We start from the raw sequence: 18551 nt of genomic DNA, 5'->3' as shown, positions 1-18551 counted from the left end.
TCTTTGGTAACTGAAACGTACGAGTCCTTAAAATACAGTACGAAATATTACATCCAAGAAGTTTTACTCGATAAACGGAAAGCAAATGATCGTAAGATATTGACAGGAAATTTTCCAGTTTGTTAAACAACACGTCCGATGATCTGTTTTATCTTCGAATAACCACAGCAGGCGATTGAAACGAATAATCGTGAATGATAGTTTAGAAACGAAAACGGAGATATAATAAAAAATAGAAGAGACAGAAGATAAAGAAATCGTTTCAATTGCAAGCAGGAAGAACAAGCTGGAAAATTGTAGGATAAAGTTTCATAAATCGGCAAGCTAGGGGAGTTAGACGACGAGACCAGGAATATCCCGGATCGTTCGGGGCTCTCAGGGATTCTCTGTCACGGGGACGCTTCTTGCCGGCTGAAAGAATTAATCACTTGTCAGACGCAGGGTTCTCGTGGATCCCATTTTTTCGTGACTCGCGAGAATAATTGGCCCGGCCCTGTCCCATGTGTTTTATTCGCCGAAACTCCACTTTAAAGGCCATCGGAAAAGGGACAAAAGGGGTGGCTGAAAATTTCGTGGCGTGGTTTAAATCGAGGCCTGGAACGGAAATAATTTGCACGTCGTTCGATCGCGTGCATCAAGGCGCGAATAATTTGCGAAATTATGACGCCGAGAATCGATATTGAGTCGCGACTGATATCCACCTAGGGGGATGAAAACCAGTTCTTTCTTTATCCTCGTTGTCTGTCTGGGTCATGGTGAATGGATAACGCGAGGGGAACGCTTGCTCGTTGTAGGGAAATCGTGGAGCGATTTGTCGAACAGAAGAATGGCGGGGATTGTGATTTAAAAGTCGAAGTCGGGATCCTTTTAACGCAGGAGGAAGCCATTCGAGGTCGCATGAATTCGGGATGGCAAAGGTTGAGTAGGTCATAATTATTTCATGGCCGTCTAAAGTACGGTCCTTCTTAGATTACTTTTCCTTCAGAGATTTCGTTTTTCTAGATATTCTTTATTCCTCGCGAGGGAATCTTACGGAGGATCAGTGTCCCAGGGATCTCGAAGAAGCATGGAAATTACTCCAGAATCGATTTATCAAAATTAGAATATGTTGAATGAGATGCTCATTGCCTCTAATATCCCAACAAGGAGGGTGTACAACCTTCGGCTTATCGATTTCATCGAAACATTGGATACTAGAAAATTTCATTCTGTTTAAAAATAATCCATTATAGAATCGGAGTACTTTCGGAATATTTGTGATTAGACCATGATATTTTCTATGCATTTATGGAAAATTCGAAAAAATGTACAAGATTCTAAATATTACAATTCTATATACTACAATGCACGAGTTCTATATAGTTTCATTTTTTCAAATTATATTCGTAAAAGTATGAATTTGCATAAATATCCACGGTCTATTCGAGATCAAAGTTTCGTTGCTGGGTTAGTTGATGGTTGAATCGATAAGTTGGACAAGTTACCACTTATAATACTTTGACGCGATGAAACTTTGATCATGAGTATCTGCTCAAAAGGTATTAAATATTTAATTTTATACACAGAGTAACGAAATTTACCAGTGTTCGAAGTTTCAACAAAACCGGTGACCGAGATAACTGAGCATCCCATCAGAAAATCCTAAATCGCCCTAATATCTAACATTGCTCATGAATTATCTTCCCTTTCCTTCTTTAAAATGAAAAATAACGAGACAGGGTATAAGGAGATATCTTTTTTCATCCATCGTTCTCTATTTCTTTTTTCTTTTTTTCAACCCAAAGAATTATCTGAAAACACCCGATAGAATCTTTGAACCTAGTTTTACGAGTGCACTGAAATAATCTGAATTTCCATGAAACGTCGCGGGAACCGGAAGTCCACAGAAGAGGAAGAAGTCTCGTTTCGAGTGAATATTCGCGCTCGAACCGTCTTTCTTGAGATAGTTTCCCTTTTTGTCCGACCACGTCGCCTCGTATCAGAAGAAACAACGGAATTGAAATTAGAACGAGGCTGGCTCGAGTTCTCGGCCAGTCGGCGCTAAAATTACCGGGCAGAACGACGAGCTATCGACCTATAACAACAATTATTTCGTTTCCTTTTATCGGAAACTTCGTAATTGACGAGTGCTGGAGGAATAAGAGTGAGAAACTGATTCCATTTATTTCTCTTTAATTATTATTAATATTTGAACTAGCAATTTTTAATGTATATCTAAATATGTACGCTACATATAGATGATCATAATTAAGCCATCGCCTTATTTAGCGTTAAGGATTAAATAATACTGAATAGTTAAATCTGACTTTAATTCCAAATTACTTAATTACTAAATATGAACCTTGTTCGATATTTTAACATTTTGCTTCGGACATAGCGTTAAAGCATTAATTACATGCAGCGTTTAAAGGCTCTTCTGCTCATGGAAAAACTCATACGATAAACGATTAAAGTGGTGTAATGAAAAGAAAACATTACAACGGCAAGTACTTTGTATGATTTTAATGTGTAATAGTAAAAATACAAATATTGAAATCTCGTCGAGGCTTTTTTCAATAATAACGATACTTTTAAGTAATTGTTTCTTCGTGATTTCCATAGAAATTATTTTAAGGAGGATATAGCGGACGTGTGTCTCACGTGGATGTAATGAAGTAGTTTTGCAACGAAGCTTCTCTGGTGTTTGTGCGTTAGTTCTAAACCGTTCGGAGTTAATTGTAGCATGAGACTGTGTACGTAGGTGTTAATAGGGTGCGTTAATTACGCGACGGACGCTCGAATAACTGTGCGCAATTACGCGGTTAATCCTCCTCTGTCTAGTTCTTTTGCACGATTATCTCACTTTCTTTTTCACTTGTTTTTATTTCATTTTCTCTTAAACGGTATTCTATTTTCCCGCCTTTCGCCCCTTGTGTAGAATCCGTTTTCCTTTCACTTATGTAGAACCTGTTTTTCTTTCACTATGTGTAATTTTTTTATATGTCCTGCTTTTATTTGTCTTTTTAAATCCGCCTTTTGTTATCGGTGTTTTTATACCTTCAAAGCCTTTTCGAAAAACCCTTTCCCCTTCGTGGTGATTCTGTCTTTTACCTTATTTTTATTACATCCTTTCTACCGTCTTTGTTACATTTTTAGTCCCGCCTTTTTTCTTCTTTTTCTTTTTTTTTTGTTGTGGTTTCATTGCGCGCTTCTATCGTATCTAGTTTACTCTTTAAATTCTTATTAAATTGTCTTTTATTTCTTTTCGCTTAAAGTCTTATACCTCCAAAGGCTCCTCTTGGCCCTTAAAGAAAAATGAGCTGTCTTGAGGTAACTGGAATCCAACCTACGATTTCTCATCCTGAAGCAGCTGCCTAATTTACTTTTCCACTCCGTTCCTGAAACACGATCTTTTGTTCTTCGTATTACCATTTACGAAATAGAGATCTCTCTGTTCCCTTTTAGCTCATCTAACTATTCCCTACCTTATTCATCCTACATTGTCAGTTTTCTCATTGTATATCTCAACCTTTTGTTCACTTTCCTCTTTTTCTCCAAATTTTCGCTATCTTTTCCAAAAACTTCCCCATTTATCCATCGAAACACAATCTTTTCTTTCGTCCAGTATTCTTCGATTATTTCCTCTTTTGGTTGAAAGTTTGCGTCTTCTTTTGTGCGTTACTCTACGTACGGAGCAGAGCTCTCTTTCTGCCTTCATTTAACCATTCTCTCTACCTTATTCTCCGTTCTCACTCAATTCTTTCCCCATATTTCACCCTCTTATCTTTCTCACTTCTCTTTCACCCAAACTTTCATTTCACTTCTCCATACATTTTCTTATCCATTCACACTTGCCAACTCTAACTCCTTTTCCTTTTATTTTCTCTATATTCGCAGTCCAGTCTTTTCATTCCCATTCTTCGTTTACATGCGCCGTTACCCTTATTCCAGTCAAATAAAATAATGTATTATTGTTCAAATAATCATTTTTCAAATATACCATTTGAATAATACCCAAGCTTGATGTTGATAGAGAACGAGGTTAATCGAGTGCAAGTAGGATTATCAGGCTGAACGGATGATAACCGTAAGACTAGTTTCCCTAATGATCCATGTATCACTTAGACTACCTGCAGAGTAGCCGAAAGTTCATCTCGTTATCTACAGAACAGGCGAACTCGGTACGCCGTTGACGAGTGGCGTTCACGTGGGTCTTCCTGGATAAAGAGGTTCCTTTAGGATAAGTTGCTTGCTTCAAACTAAGATGTACGCTAAGTGAAACTCCTTAACTACGTGCAACCTGCGTCTAAATTCTTGATGGCACGCTAGCACAAGTTTACAAGAGTTTCAGGATATTGACGTTACATCGATTATTTTCACGGTCGAACGTAAAATATTAAACGTATCCGTGGAATTCTCTCACATGATCTGAGCATGAAAAGAAGAAGTTTATTAATATACTCTTACTTTGCAATGAATCACTTTTCCTACTAGGTTGTCCGAAAAGTTTCTTTCGTTGCATAAGGTGATATTAGATGAACAACAATCTCTATTTTATATTTTATTGAATTAGGTATGATCCATTTCGTTCTACTTCTATTATTATATTCGTGCATAATTCAAAAAACATTAGCCTCTATTATTTCCTTATAAAACGAAAGAAACATTTCGGACAACCTAATACTATACGAAAGTAATACTTAAACGATACAAAATTTAATAAATGTCGGATCTAATTAATCAGTATGTAGATAAATTTGATGATAGATTGATATATAAATGCCAGAAACAGCAGTGTGCGAGAATACGTTCAATCTAACGTATCGTTCCAAGACATACAACTCCATAATCCGTATCAGTGCATTCTATGAACCAACGCTGGCCAAAAACGCAACTAAACGTAAGGGAACATTCCCCGGAGGTTCCAACACGACATCCAATTCCAAAACACCTTTCCTTCCTTTAATACGATCTTACAACGTTGGAAGGATTACGTAAGACCGAGTGGAGAAGCGTGTCGGTGTGCCGATATCGTGGAAAGAGGCCATCAACTTCATTTTTCCTACGGCGTGAAGGAACTTGGCCACACGGGGACGTTTATCGCGTCCGAGGGGGATCGAGTTCGAGTATTTCCATTGACCCTCCGGAAAAATCCATCGTAAACGTGTGTAGAGGGGGATTGAGGGAAATGCTCGAAGGGTTCAAACTCAATTTGTTGGCAAAGTTGCACCTTCTGGATTCCTTACTGGACCAAGCCAATAGCCTTTCAAGCCACCGAGCAAACTGCCATCGTTTTCCTTCCTTCTTCCTTTTCTCCTCTTTTTCATTCCATCTCGCTCCTTATTCTTTTTTTTCTTTTTTCTTACCCGTTGCCTTCTTATCTGAACTGAACTGTACACGTGGCAAAGACCCGTCGAGCTTGCGACGTCTCGGTAACGCGGTTGCAGAATTTCGCCTTTGCGCGTTGGTAACGGCAGTTCTTATTTCTACTCGCGGACGTGGTAATTTTTATAGTTTCAAGCTGCTGGAAATGGAGAAACGGGTGTAATCGAGTTGGAAGTTTATGTGCAAGGTGTCGTGGAGCGAGTATACGGTTAAATCGAGTCTGCCGAGAGTTTCTTTTCTACTCGCAGAGAGACGCAAAGGATAATAAGTTGAATATTAAAAGTTAATACTTTTTTCATATCGTTTTCTTCCATTCCAGCTTGAAGAGATTTGATCTGGGAATTGCAGATGATTTTAACGAGGGATACAGGGTGTTAGTTTCACTGTCGCGCGATGAAAAATCCGAGAATCCCGTGTGACTTTCCAACTGTTGGCAATTTAATCAAAAGTTGCTTTGTTTTGTTTAATTCACTTTAATATCCCATGTGATATGATGAGGTAGACATCATCGTTTTAAGAAATTGAAGAGTTTCATTCGTTTTTTTCCCCTAACACGTATATTTTACGATGAAAAGGAACGGAGCGATACTTTTTATGGCACAAGCAGCCATGACGAACCGCATTAATAGACAGGTCGATGTACCAAATGAAATCTCGAAACTTGATCACGTACTTTGTTGTTTGCCTTCCTCGTTCGAGCCTTTCTTTGAACAATCATTGGAAAAATTCGAGCATCTTCTTTTTCTTTCCCTCTGCCTCCAATAAATTTATAGAAATATAAGCAACGGAGTATTGTGGAAAGTTTGGGAACTCGCCAAGTATCGATAATTAGTTCCTGCATGTGCACAAAGAAACTAGAACGAAATTAAGACAACGACCCCGGGATGGGCCGGTCCAACAATAAGCCCACTCGGTGTTTGAAGCAACTTTGAAGCGAGCTAATTTACGATAATGGTATCCTGAGGGCTACTAAAGCAGCCCGCGGGATCCGAGACGCGATTAAAGTCATTTCCACGACCACCTTGGAGAAAACGCCGTGCCGGGGAGAATTATTGTTTCCCCCCTTTTACGGCCGACTAAAAACACAGTTACGATCTGGAACGACTGAAATCGGAATTATTTCTCTTGGGACGACTCGCGTCTCTTCGTGCTAATTTATCCGTCGTTTGTTGGGAATGTGTCTATTAAGCTTCGAAACGTTTGTGGAATGTTTTACTGGTAAACGTTGAAATTTAGGATGGTCTTATTCGATTATCGTCATCGCGGGAGCGATAGAATTTTTTTGCAACGAGTTAAGTGTCCTTATACTACAAACAATATAAGGACACTCTTAACTCGTTGCAAAGGGGAGGATCCTGTCGATTGATTTTGATTATCGTACGTTTCAACATATGAATAATTATTGTAGTAATTATTGTAGATTGAGTCTACGGATTTAATTAAGTTTCTTTTAGAAACGAAGATATGTAGCGGGAAAGATACGGTTAATTTTCATATTGGTCTCCTAGGGGAGAAGACTTTGTTGTAAATTTCTAAATTTTCATAGTGCGCAATCGAATGTTTATAATATCCTATTCGAGTCTAACGTAGCTTTTTGCAGATTGTATCCACAATCATTCTTTGAATTATATCACAAATATGTATGATAAACGACAAGATATTGGAAAATTAATATTAAGCTCATAAACACGCTGAAGAGTATTAAAATATCTTATCCAACACTGCTATGAATTATAAAATAAAAATACGCAGAAATCTTGTTAAAGAGTAAAATAATCCTATCTCATGGATTGCAGCAAACAATTAAAGAATATACAAAAGATATGTAAAAAGCAAATACGTACTTACGTCTGCACACTCGATATCAATTTCTTTCAATAATTCCTGGAATCAGTATAATCTGAGATGATCTTGCGCCTTTTCACGATCAGAATCGTAAACAGGAAGATCTTTTCCCTTTCATTTCCTGACGTTTTACTCGTGAGTCGCGGAGAAAGGACTCGAATCTGCGGAAAATCTGCATCTTCGAAGCTCCACGGCCGAGATGATAGCATTATCGAGCCGCTCGAGCGGCAAACGAGCCGATCGTCGATAATCTCGTTGTTCATCTCGCGGTCCTGATCTCTTTTCCCGATCTTGAATATCTTTCGAAGTGCAAATTAGCCCGGCAGGGATCCAAGGCAACGGCAAAAAAAAAGAGAGAGAGCTCGGTTCATCGATCGCGAACCGATCGAGCGTGAAATTTCCCGCGAGTCCAAACGAAAAAAATTCGCTAGGACTGTGAACTTCATGAGACGACCGCGAGATTTGAAAGATATCATTGTTGTACACTTTGATACAACCTATTCTCCTTTCTTCTTTTTTATTCTAATTGCATTGTCTTTATAGACATTTTAAAGTTTATTTATCGTGGTTTTTAATTATACACGTTGACAACTGTATAGGTTTCTCTAATATTATAGAAGTTAGAAGTAATCCCCTGTTGGTTATTGAACTATTATTCCCATTGTTCTACATTTTGTTTTTAACGTATAAGTACAATGGAATTCCATTTATCTAAACTCGTCGACGGACAAATAATTCATATAACTGGAATTCATATATCTAATAGTAGTTTAACAATTTTTTCCGCTACTATTATTTTTCGTTCACATAATAGAAATTCGCGTTTGAATGAATGTATTCGATCCGCAGAGATCCGGCAAACAATTGACATTTCGTTCCAATAACGGCGTCCACATAAATTGGAAGACCGAACAAATGAAAAAAATGAAACAGCGTTTGAAATGTACGATGAATTAGTATGAAACTACGATATTTTTTCTTCGATTTATTTTATTCAACTTTGATAGAGAAATATATTAGAATTAATAGAAATTATATAACATGTATATTCTTATTAACACGTAATTGAAAAATAGAATAAAATACGTATAACCAACTTTTATCACAATACCATCGAAATAAAAATCTCGAAACTGAAATCCTATTAATCTTGATACGTTCTGTACTCCCCAAACCTGCAAGTCGATTAACGATCCTAGTCTGAAACCGTAAAAATCGACCACTTTGAGCTCGACTTTTTCCCTCAAATGGAAAGGGTTCGAAAGGATACGAGCAAAGTGGGTGGTAAGTTGATCGAACTCACGGTCGAACAACGTGGAATCAACGTTCCAGAGAATTACCTCGGCCAGCCACACGGCCTGGACGAGCTTTCTCGTGAGAACGGACAAAAGGTGTAGACGTGGCAGAGAGTCGTCTCTGTACTTTGGAGGCTGTACCACGAAACGGCCAGGGGGGCTTCCTCGATTTCGCCTGTGGAAAACTGATAGGCTTCTCGAACTTGCCGCGATTGCCTCGATCTTCTTTGTCACGATAATGACTTTCCACTTCGCGTATCTCTTTCTTCGAGCATCGACCCGCCGCGCCGCCTCTTTATCATTTTCACCGAAAAATTCACCCTTATCGGGTTAAAGTGTTAATTAGTATCGATCGTTGCCATGTTGTAAAGGTCGAGGCTGTTAATGGATTTTTGCTAATCAATGTGGTCCGTTGATACTTTGAATATGTGATACTTTGTGAATACTTTTACTTTATTTTTTGATTTGTCGCGCAAAGAATATTAAATAGAATATTAATAAGAGATTTTGTTAAACATATTTTTGACCTGTCGATCGTTATTTTTTTATCTTGCTATGTATGACGATGTAGCGCTGAATATATTTTTGGAAAATGGCGATTACAAAAACCGGGAAATAATTGGCGAAATGTGGTGCAACGAGTAACGTTAAATACTAGATATAAGTGCGATACTGAATATTATTCTTCTATACACCATATTACAGGCTTTCGTGAATAACAATACTTCTGAATTTTTTATAAATATCTAGAGGTTTCCATTTTATTCTTGCAATTTTGATACCCGTCGTAGGCTGTAGCTTTTATTGTCATCCTCTTTTTGCATCAGTCTCTCGACTCTCATTATTATCCTCCAAAATCTATTTTCAATGGATCAATTTTAAATTTCTCTCTTCCTAATCTAAATTCCTCACTTTCCACTGATTCCATTTAAAAACTATCGCATAAAGAATATTCTTTCTTATCCCCATAATAAGAAGAAGGAATTCGCGAAAGCAGATCGAATTGCAGGAGATTGTAGAATACTCTGGTTCTGCAGACGAACAGCTCCAGCAATCGAACTATTCGTATTCCTCGTAGACCCTCTAAGCCTAATATTCTAATATGGCGGTCGCCTAAGCTCCGACTCACTCGCCCAATCTCCATCATATCTTCTCATCTCAGTCTCGAACCAATTTCCTAATCTACAGTTGAAAATCCGCCTTCGAATCATGGATAATCGTGTCTCCATTCGCATTTTCGAAACGTGCACGCTTTCACTTAACGCTCTACCGACGACACAGACAACCCTAACCTGTGTTCCTTTTTTTTCATCGTGCTCCCGGTTTCGCACAGGATCGCGTTACGGTTTCTGAGACCCGAGACTATTAAGACAGCGGAGAAAAATACAGAAAAATAGGAGAAGAGAAATAAAATGAAATAAATTTACACGAATATGAGATAAAATTTACTTTCTAGTAAGTTATGTTAAAAGATCTGTATAATGCATTTTTAAAATACAGATATCCTTTTTTTATTTTTCGCGGCGAATTTACAGAATTTTACTAATTTTATCATGTTTGTATACTTTGAGCGCACGTATCTGCGTGTTTCGGCACATACAGTGACGGATAGAAGAAAGTTTATAAAATGGAATAATTTTACAAAATGAGTATATATTGAATAAAAGCAAGGAATCGATATAATTTATATCACAGAACAAACGACTATTGCCAACTTGGTGAACAATTTTTAATATAAGAGTTACCAAAACTCATAGTGTATCGGTTTTAAATCTTTCATCCGTCACTAAACGCGCGCCCTGGTGCGACGTCTATGTGTTAGAATAATTCGCTACGTTATACTCGTAAAATAAGATGCACTTTTTCTTTTTCTTTTTATAGCGAGACCCGAGGCTATAACCTTCACTAGACCCCTCCCCCTTAATGCGCTTGATTTCGCGTATCGCGGATTTCACTGCAGCCACGAATGGGATACGCGCGTGTTCTCGCGATCTACGGGTTATCACTGAGACACAGTGACGCTAGAGTGGGGAAACAAACTACTGGAAGTAGGGATTTTAGCGGCGGAGCGAATGGTGGGGCTACGGGTAAAACAGAGTTCCAACAAGCGCCAGCGGCAGATGTTTGCGCTTGTACAGACGTCGTTCTAGACGCAGTTCAAAGTTAAATGAGGTCGGGAACGTGCAGCCATATAACCCGTAATACTGTGGCAACGAATTCGTGGACTGACGAATCTGACACATTACTCCGTGATGCTCGAAATTGTCGAGTCGCTGCTTTGCATCGTCTCAACCTTCTCCTCTTTATTACTGAACCATCATTGATCGGTTACGATTTGCTTGATACACGCCACAGTTTATCGTTACTAAAGTTCCGAAGGAAAGCTTCTTGCGATTCACTCTTTTTGAAAGCTTGTGTGTAATGCTTCATGAAGATGTGAAAGAATTTGTTGATCAAGGACGAATAAATAAAGCTGTAAATGTATGGAACCGAGGTTTTGGGAATTTTTAATTGGAATAGAGTTAGATATATTTATAATATATATATACACGCTCGTAACATACAGAAAGCACTCATTTCTTTATTACATTTACTTTATATTATATATGGAAATTTGTGAAAAATTCAAAATAACTAAATAACTCCAAATTCCAATTCTTACTTTCAAATTCTTAATTTTTTAATTACAGATTTAACTAGAGCAAAGAATTTATTTTTAAAGTTATATAGTTAAATATGACTGAAGAGTCTAAATAACTTAAAGCCCAAAAAACTTTTGTGTACAATTACTCACTTAATAAGTTTTCATTACTGTTCTTTTGCGAAACACTTCTGCAAAACAACGCTACATATTACTTTTACGAATTATCTGAAAAAAAAAAGAAAAAAAGTAGTCAGTTAGCATCAGAAATTCCACTGACCACCGTCGTTGCGAGTGATGGAAGTCAGGGAGCGGAGTTTAATCAGGGATCATCTCCGGCAATCATCATCTGCTAAATCGATCAGTAGTACTCCTACTGTCTGACTAACGATAACTCTTCTCTGCTTCAAGATATTGCCTCTACCGACTAACTTTAAATGCGAGAACTCGTAACTCCACATAGACATCTAGTGGATGCTAGGAGAATTACTTAACACAAATAACAATATCTTTAAAATTTCGCATTTATTAGTTACAAACTAATACTGGAGATAAACATCCACAAATAATTAAATAATTTTATTTTTTAATAGTTCATAAATAAAAATATTTCACATCTTTTTCCACATTTTTATTAGTACCTACATAGTAGTTTTCTAAATCTTCGGTGTTTGTCAATATCTTTTTCAAAGCTTAATTATTTATAAGTTATGACGAATTATTCATTTTGGTAAACCTATATACTATATTTCTTGAATACAATGATCGTAATACATTAATGATATGATCGTTTATCGTAGTATCCCTTAAATATTCTGATAGATATCATATAGTATAAAATCTTTGAACATAGCCGAAAAGAAAAAAGAATTTTTCATAACAGTTTCTTTTCTTTTCTGTAGAATATACTTACATAATACAATAATGAAATGTTCACGTCTGCACATATTTCCATGTAAAAATTATTTAAAACTATATGATACATTTGCAATAAGATAAAATAAGTATCATACAATACATAACAGAAAAGCATTATGATTGGTTAATTTATTAATGAATAAAAAAATGACAAAATAAATCCGCCCCCGGGTGGGCTCGAACCACCAACCTTTCGGTTAACAGCCGAACGCGCTAGCCGATTGCGCCACGGAGGCCGTTGGGATTCTGGACTACGATAAGAAAGGTAAGCCGTAAGTATCTTTTGATTCTAATTTTTAATCGATATTTATATAAAAGTCATATAATTTATTTATACAATAGTATCTGTATTCGATGAAATTCTGATCACGTAGTAATATCACATTCTACGTTTCACTTTTATAATTTAACTTGTAAATGTTTCATTAATGTTCTCCAATATATTTTTGAATGAATCATATTGGCTTCTGTGTTTTGGTTCATACACTTATACAATTTTCTACAAATAAGTATTTAACGTAGATAAGGGTTTTGAGTGAAAAAAAGGAGGAATATCGGAGAAATATGGATAACGTCGTAGGAATTATGATATAAACTTAAAGTTCCCTTTTGGAATTATCTGTATCCTTATCTCCCTTTTGTTGTATCTAATGACCAACCGTCATTGTTAGAGGAAAATTATTAGCATAAAATGGCCAATTATGTGCTTTACATATTTTTATCTTTCCTATATTACTTATTCCTCTCGAAATGAAATAAGCGGAAACGTCTTCTAATGCGAGAGGATGCACAAAAGACGGCCGGAAGGAAATTGTTGGCCGGAATTATCGAATATTACGCGATAAAAATATGCATCACCGCGAGTGCTTTTCTGCGTGGGACAGGGACATTTAATCAGAAAATCCATCAAGAGATTGCTTCTGGGCAATTTCTTTTCTCTCCTGTAGCGAACCAACATCCTCATCTCCTTCTGTAATTCGCTCTTCTTTACCTTTGCTAAATTTTTAAGTAGAAACATTCAAAATATAGTAAATATAACTTCCCTATTCGATTATTATAATTATTCTTAAACTTCTTATAATCTGTAAATTTTTATTTTAAGCATATTTACGCGTATAAAAAGTAGGACATATTTATATATAAATTATCCTTCTATTCAATCTGATAGGTAATATTGTCGGAATATGCGGAAGACTAAATGGAAGTATCTGATAGGTCACGTTAATAGAGACATACGTACATTAATAAACACACAGATTTGATTATACGGTGAAATCAATTGGTATGTGCATAAATTCCACGGTTAGTTCAATAACCTTAATAAATTCACTAATAACACATTTACCAATCAGGAAGTGGTTATATTAGGAGCAGATAATTACAGTTCGGTACCGGTCGACTGTGCAAATTTTAACCCACGCTTTTACTAGAGATATTAACATATCCATGATGTTAATAAGAAATATAAAACGGTCGTAAAACGTTGAACTGAAAACCGTTGTGAATAGAGAACATTCATATCTACAGAATGATATTTACTCTGTAAACCTCGTACATAATAATCCCTCTATTTTTTTGTCTTCTTTTTTTTTAGGAACAATATCTCCTCTTTTTCAAGTCTTTTTCAATCTTCTTAATATAGAATCCTGAAAGTAATAGTTGCTGTATAAATGAACACATAACTAATACAATAAAGTAGAATGTATTTATATGTTGTATGTTTATATGTTATATGAATTTATATGTTGATAAAGATAAAGAACAAAATTTAGAACATAGACGTGTTACGACTATTTTCAAAAGCATTGTAAAATGTTAAGAATTCTTTTGCTCTCTTATCCTTGTAACAAAAAATTCGGGAAATTTTTAAACGATATTTTTTCACATTTTCTCCTTATACACTCGGTGCGTAAAATATTTTGTAATATTGAGATTGTTACACAGCCGTGAGATATTGTTTAATAAGGGCAGCAGGTTGATCACGAGGTAAGCGCGAGGGCTACGAAGTTATCGTTCGAAAAGTAGAACTGTCGGCGAAAAAAAATGTAGTGCAGCTGTTGTACGGCCCCTGATAACATTACGTTTCGTGGCCCGTATTCTGTCGAGCACGCGATCTCTACCCAATCGGGGCCTCCTTATCTCGACGTCAGCACGACCTTATCGTTAACTCCGAGTATTCGACTGAAAAAAATGCACACCGGCATCGCGTACCTTTTTCCTCTTCTATTCCTCTCTATAAATCCTCTCGAAGGAGCCCTCTTTGCAGATGCTTATCGTTATTTCTGTCCCTTATCCATGGAACTTATGATATTTCGATATTTCGATATATAATAAGATTGATATTTTTTTTTTTACTTTTTTTATTCTTTAACTTCGAACTGTTATGTGCTCACGGCAAGAAAATATCAGAATTGATTGCGATTGTTTATTTCAATCTGAATTTTGGAAACTAACATGTAATTATTCGAATTATATTTGGTATAATAATTTAGTTTGCTATAGAGAGCTAATTGTTATTGCATCGTAGTGATGTTAGCTATAACAATTTTTTATTAAAGGACAGATTTTTAGGGAAAAAGAAAATCGAAAAATTAAAATTCTCATAATATTTTATAATATAATATTTTATTCTTAAGGAGTGAAAATATTCGACAGTTTCTACAGAGAATCTTTTATGAGGAACAACGATTCTACTTCTACTTTTAAAAATGTTATACATGCTACGGTATGAATATTTTCTATTAAATGAATAATTTTCTTTTATCTAAAATCTTTCTTACGAAAGTTTTATCTCATAAAGTAAAAATACAGTCGAAATTTGCTTCTCCTTTGAGTCGTATCTATCTCCTACAAAAAAAAAACTGCGATTCATTGGATCGTTGAATAAAAATGGCAGTAGTTAAGGAGTTCATGTAAATCGACGCTCGGAAAAATTCAGGGAAAAGGTATAAGTATTTAAAACAAAAAGGAGAGAAAGAGAGACGAATCCTGTTTCGTCTAACGAGAAAAACGGAAAAAATAACGAGTGTTTATGAAAGGAAGTTTTATGGTTCGTCACATCGATGGTGCGCCGCGATTGATCGATTGTCCATCATTGAGAGTCTGGAAAAACGAGCTTTTCGGTGTCGACGCTCAAATAATAGCCCGCGGCGTTCGATATGCAAAATTGTCCTGCAATCGACGACCCATGAAGCTAAAAAAAGAAAGATAAAAAAAAGTAAACGAGATTCGAAAACAAAGTCGGAAACCAATAGCGTGCATACGCCAAACGGAAGTTACTAACCGCCATAATTATTCCATGTGTCTCGATTTGATATTCTTAATCTGCGCTTTTTTCATCTACTTACTTGTACATTTTATTTTTGCTCTTGTTTCTATTATACTTTGTTCTCTTTTTTTTCCTTTTCTTCTTCCCATTTTTGGAAAGAAGTTAACACTTTGGTTTATGTATACATTTTATGGCTATAATTGTTAAATCTAATTATTAGTTGACATATTTATAGTTTTTCGAGTTTCGATCGTATTTATTAGTACACATTTTTCCTATGTCTCGTGAACATACAAGTTCACTTTAACAAACCAGAAAAAATGATCAAAAACTAAAAACCACAAACATGTCTAATCATCGTAAAAGCTTAAAATCTAAAAGTAACTACATATTAGCTTTTGAAATATGTTTTCATATAAATCTTCGATTTTATGAACTGAAACGTAATTCAAAATTAAAGTGGAGAGTTGATTTGGCCATATATATGTATAGTTCACAAGTGTATCTCGATATTATAAAGCGAGAGTTTAATGCAGATCGATGAGTTTGCTAGGCGTTACCGATTTCGCCCTCTTTTCTATCTTCCCTTTTTTCCTTTTTTTTTTTTTTGTGTGTGTGTTCTCTTTTTTAGTTTTTGCTTTTTCAACGAGCTTAGGTGAAGTAACTTCTTTTTTGTTGGAAACAAATTTAGGCGAAACAATTGAATACAAAGCTGCTGCATTCCATTTTCCGCTTCGACACGACTCGTCGTTTCTCGTTCCGGGCAGTTTTTTTTTTGCTACTCCTCTATACTTTCTCTCCGATATCTATCGGAGAGATATTGAAAGGATGGATTTTCATTATCGCGCCCCCTTTAACCCCCTCACCTCATCGATTCTCGATTTCAATCGTTGAAATAGATTCCCTTTCTCGCGATTTCGATATTAAGTTCAGCTTTTTTTCCGAATTCTGTACCTGGCCGAAGTCTTTTCTTTTCGTTATTCCTGAAGCAAAGAGGAACAACAAAGTGATAGATTACAATTTGTTGAAATTTCTCATCGGTTGTACGAAAAATATTAATTTTAATTTTAATCAATTATCTTTAGTAACCGTTGTGAATATAAATTACATCTACTAAACTAAACTCACGATGTTTATCTGTTATAAATAAGTGATTTCGTTTTATCCATATTTTTTAGCAAGATAATATTAATTAAAAATTTCGAAGAGTGTTGATTCTATGTATATTCTCCGCTTCTCAATATTTTCAGTCACCTGAATTTTTTAGTTTCCTGTCAAGATCAACGATATTATTAGAAATCAAGTTTACTAACCATAATTTCCCGATAAAACTATCACGCTGATGTTTTACACGCGAAACAGATACATTTTACCAAGAAATATCTTCGTTTACCGATAGATTTTCCCTGGTTAATATACGGGTTACGTCGAATTCCTGCCGGAGATCTCGTAATTTCCGTAACCCGGGCTATTTATTTCCTGATGACCATCAAGTATATCTCCGTTTACTTAGCGAACTACTATCTTGCTACATTTACCGTGGTATTCGATTCGTTTGCTCGATACGGGAATCCTGATCAGGTCATTTGTACCTGAGCTCTGTTAAATTCACGATAACATCTTTCTGAAATTATATAATTACTTAAATAATTGCTACGCTATCGATAATCGGAAATTCACTCTATCTCGAATAAATATCATTTTCTAAACGATTTCTGTATCAATCAGCTTATCGAAAAATAAAAAATTGTATTAAAAAGAGAGGAAGATCGATTCGCTTTTTGTTACTGCTTAATACCTAAATTAATTTTTCATATGAAATTGTTATCTTTAATGCAGAACAATCCCCGAAGATGAAACACCGATTACTTTAATAATTCAACATTTTTATATTCAACCTCATTAAAGATATTTGAATAAACCTTAACTATCCAATAAAAGTATACGTAAGGCAAAAGTAAATGAAAAATTCTATCACGTTTCACAAAGAATTCTCAACTTAATTCTTTATGCTTTTCGTCGACGTATTTCCATTCATCAGCAGACATTTTCCCTTCGTTACTCTATCTTGTCGCGTTATTTACGAACACCACAATTTGCTCACCGGCTTTCTGTATTTTCATCAACGTCTACATCGCGCGATTAATATCCGACGTACTCGTGACAACGAATTGCAAACGAGCTCCCTGTCTTCTCTCTCTTTCCATCGACTTTAAAGAACTTAAGATACTTAAAGCAAATCGTGATCTACGAGGAGCTGGTAACAGGGCTTGGCACATCGAGGGAGCGGCTGACTTGGCTCGAATCACCTCGTTTTTCGAGGCGAGCCGCTAATTAAGAAATACTCCCCTTAATGTCTACTCTAGCAACACGGAGACGTACTTCAGCCAACCACCCCCATGTTTCATCCTTGTCCACCACGCCTTTTTCTAATCTCATCGTTATATCAATGGGAATTGCGGATCGCTTTGTATAGAAAGACCGATTTCCAAGGTTTACTCTTTAATAGGATACATCGGAGAATCTGGTCAACAGGTGGTATGGTTAAAAGGTTGATAGTACAAAGTAAAATTAATGGGTACGATTTTTTTAGCACATATTAGGTAAAGTTATAAATATGAAATACTGGGGATACTATGTACGTTGTTGTTTCAATGGAGTTGGAAGCGAGGTGACAAATAATTTTATCACTACTTTTTAATACATAGCGATGTTTGATTGTAATTTTTGCTTATATATTTCCTATATATCTCAAAATCATAATCGTACAATCGTTAAAGATAATATATATATTTGTATGTATAAAAAATTTTATACGGGGTGTTCCGATGTCGTTCCGCATAATTTCGCCATAAAATAAAAAGATATCGAAAAATTCTAACGCGGATTCGAAACAACAACGTATTGGTTTTCATTGGATAGAGCATAAGAACAGATTGACGATATTTATTTGATAGGATGTTTTAAAACATATTTTTTCCTTAGGTTGCCAAATAAAGACAAGGATATCCATCCGGTGTGAATGAATACCCTGTCTTGGACCAAATCTATATATACGTATGTCTAACATATGTTTTAATACGTCGCAGAATTGTAGTTATTAGTTCATATGCGCCATGGGATGAAAAAGCTTAAAAATCGCCGCTTTGCATAAATGTAAATGAAAATTGCTAGATCCACCGTTTCCCCTTCCACCGTTCCAGCTACCTGCATTAGCCTA

At 35.9% G+C, this 18551-nt stretch overlaps 1 protein-coding gene and 1 non-coding gene across 5 annotated transcripts in view; one reads left to right on the top strand and one right to left on the bottom strand.

Annotated features, from left to right (window-relative positions):
* Window positions 1-18551, top strand: part of LOC100647350 (acetylcholine receptor subunit alpha-like) — a 101262-nt gene that overhangs the window by 33167 nt on the left and 49544 nt on the right. The window contains exon 3 of one of the 4 annotated variants that reach the window (XM_012314645.3): window positions 18317-18388. The exons of the other annotated variants lie outside the window; for them this stretch is intronic. The gene's annotated coding sequence lies outside the window, so the exon portion shown is untranslated. The remainder of the gene's footprint in view (window positions 1-18316; window positions 18389-18551) is intronic. 4 annotated transcript variants of the gene reach the window in all.
* On the bottom strand, window positions 12226-12299 carry TRNAN-GUU. Its single transcript has one exon. It is a non-coding gene; the product is annotated as a tRNA-Asn (tRNA).

Source organism: Bombus terrestris, chromosome 12 (genome assembly GCF_910591885.1).
Source record: "Bombus terrestris chromosome 12, iyBomTerr1.2, whole genome shotgun sequence".
NCBI classification, from domain to species: domain Eukaryota; kingdom Metazoa; phylum Arthropoda; class Insecta; order Hymenoptera; family Apidae; genus Bombus; species Bombus terrestris.
Note: the sequence above shows the minus strand (reverse complement) of the source record. Positions and strands in the feature narration are given on the sequence as shown.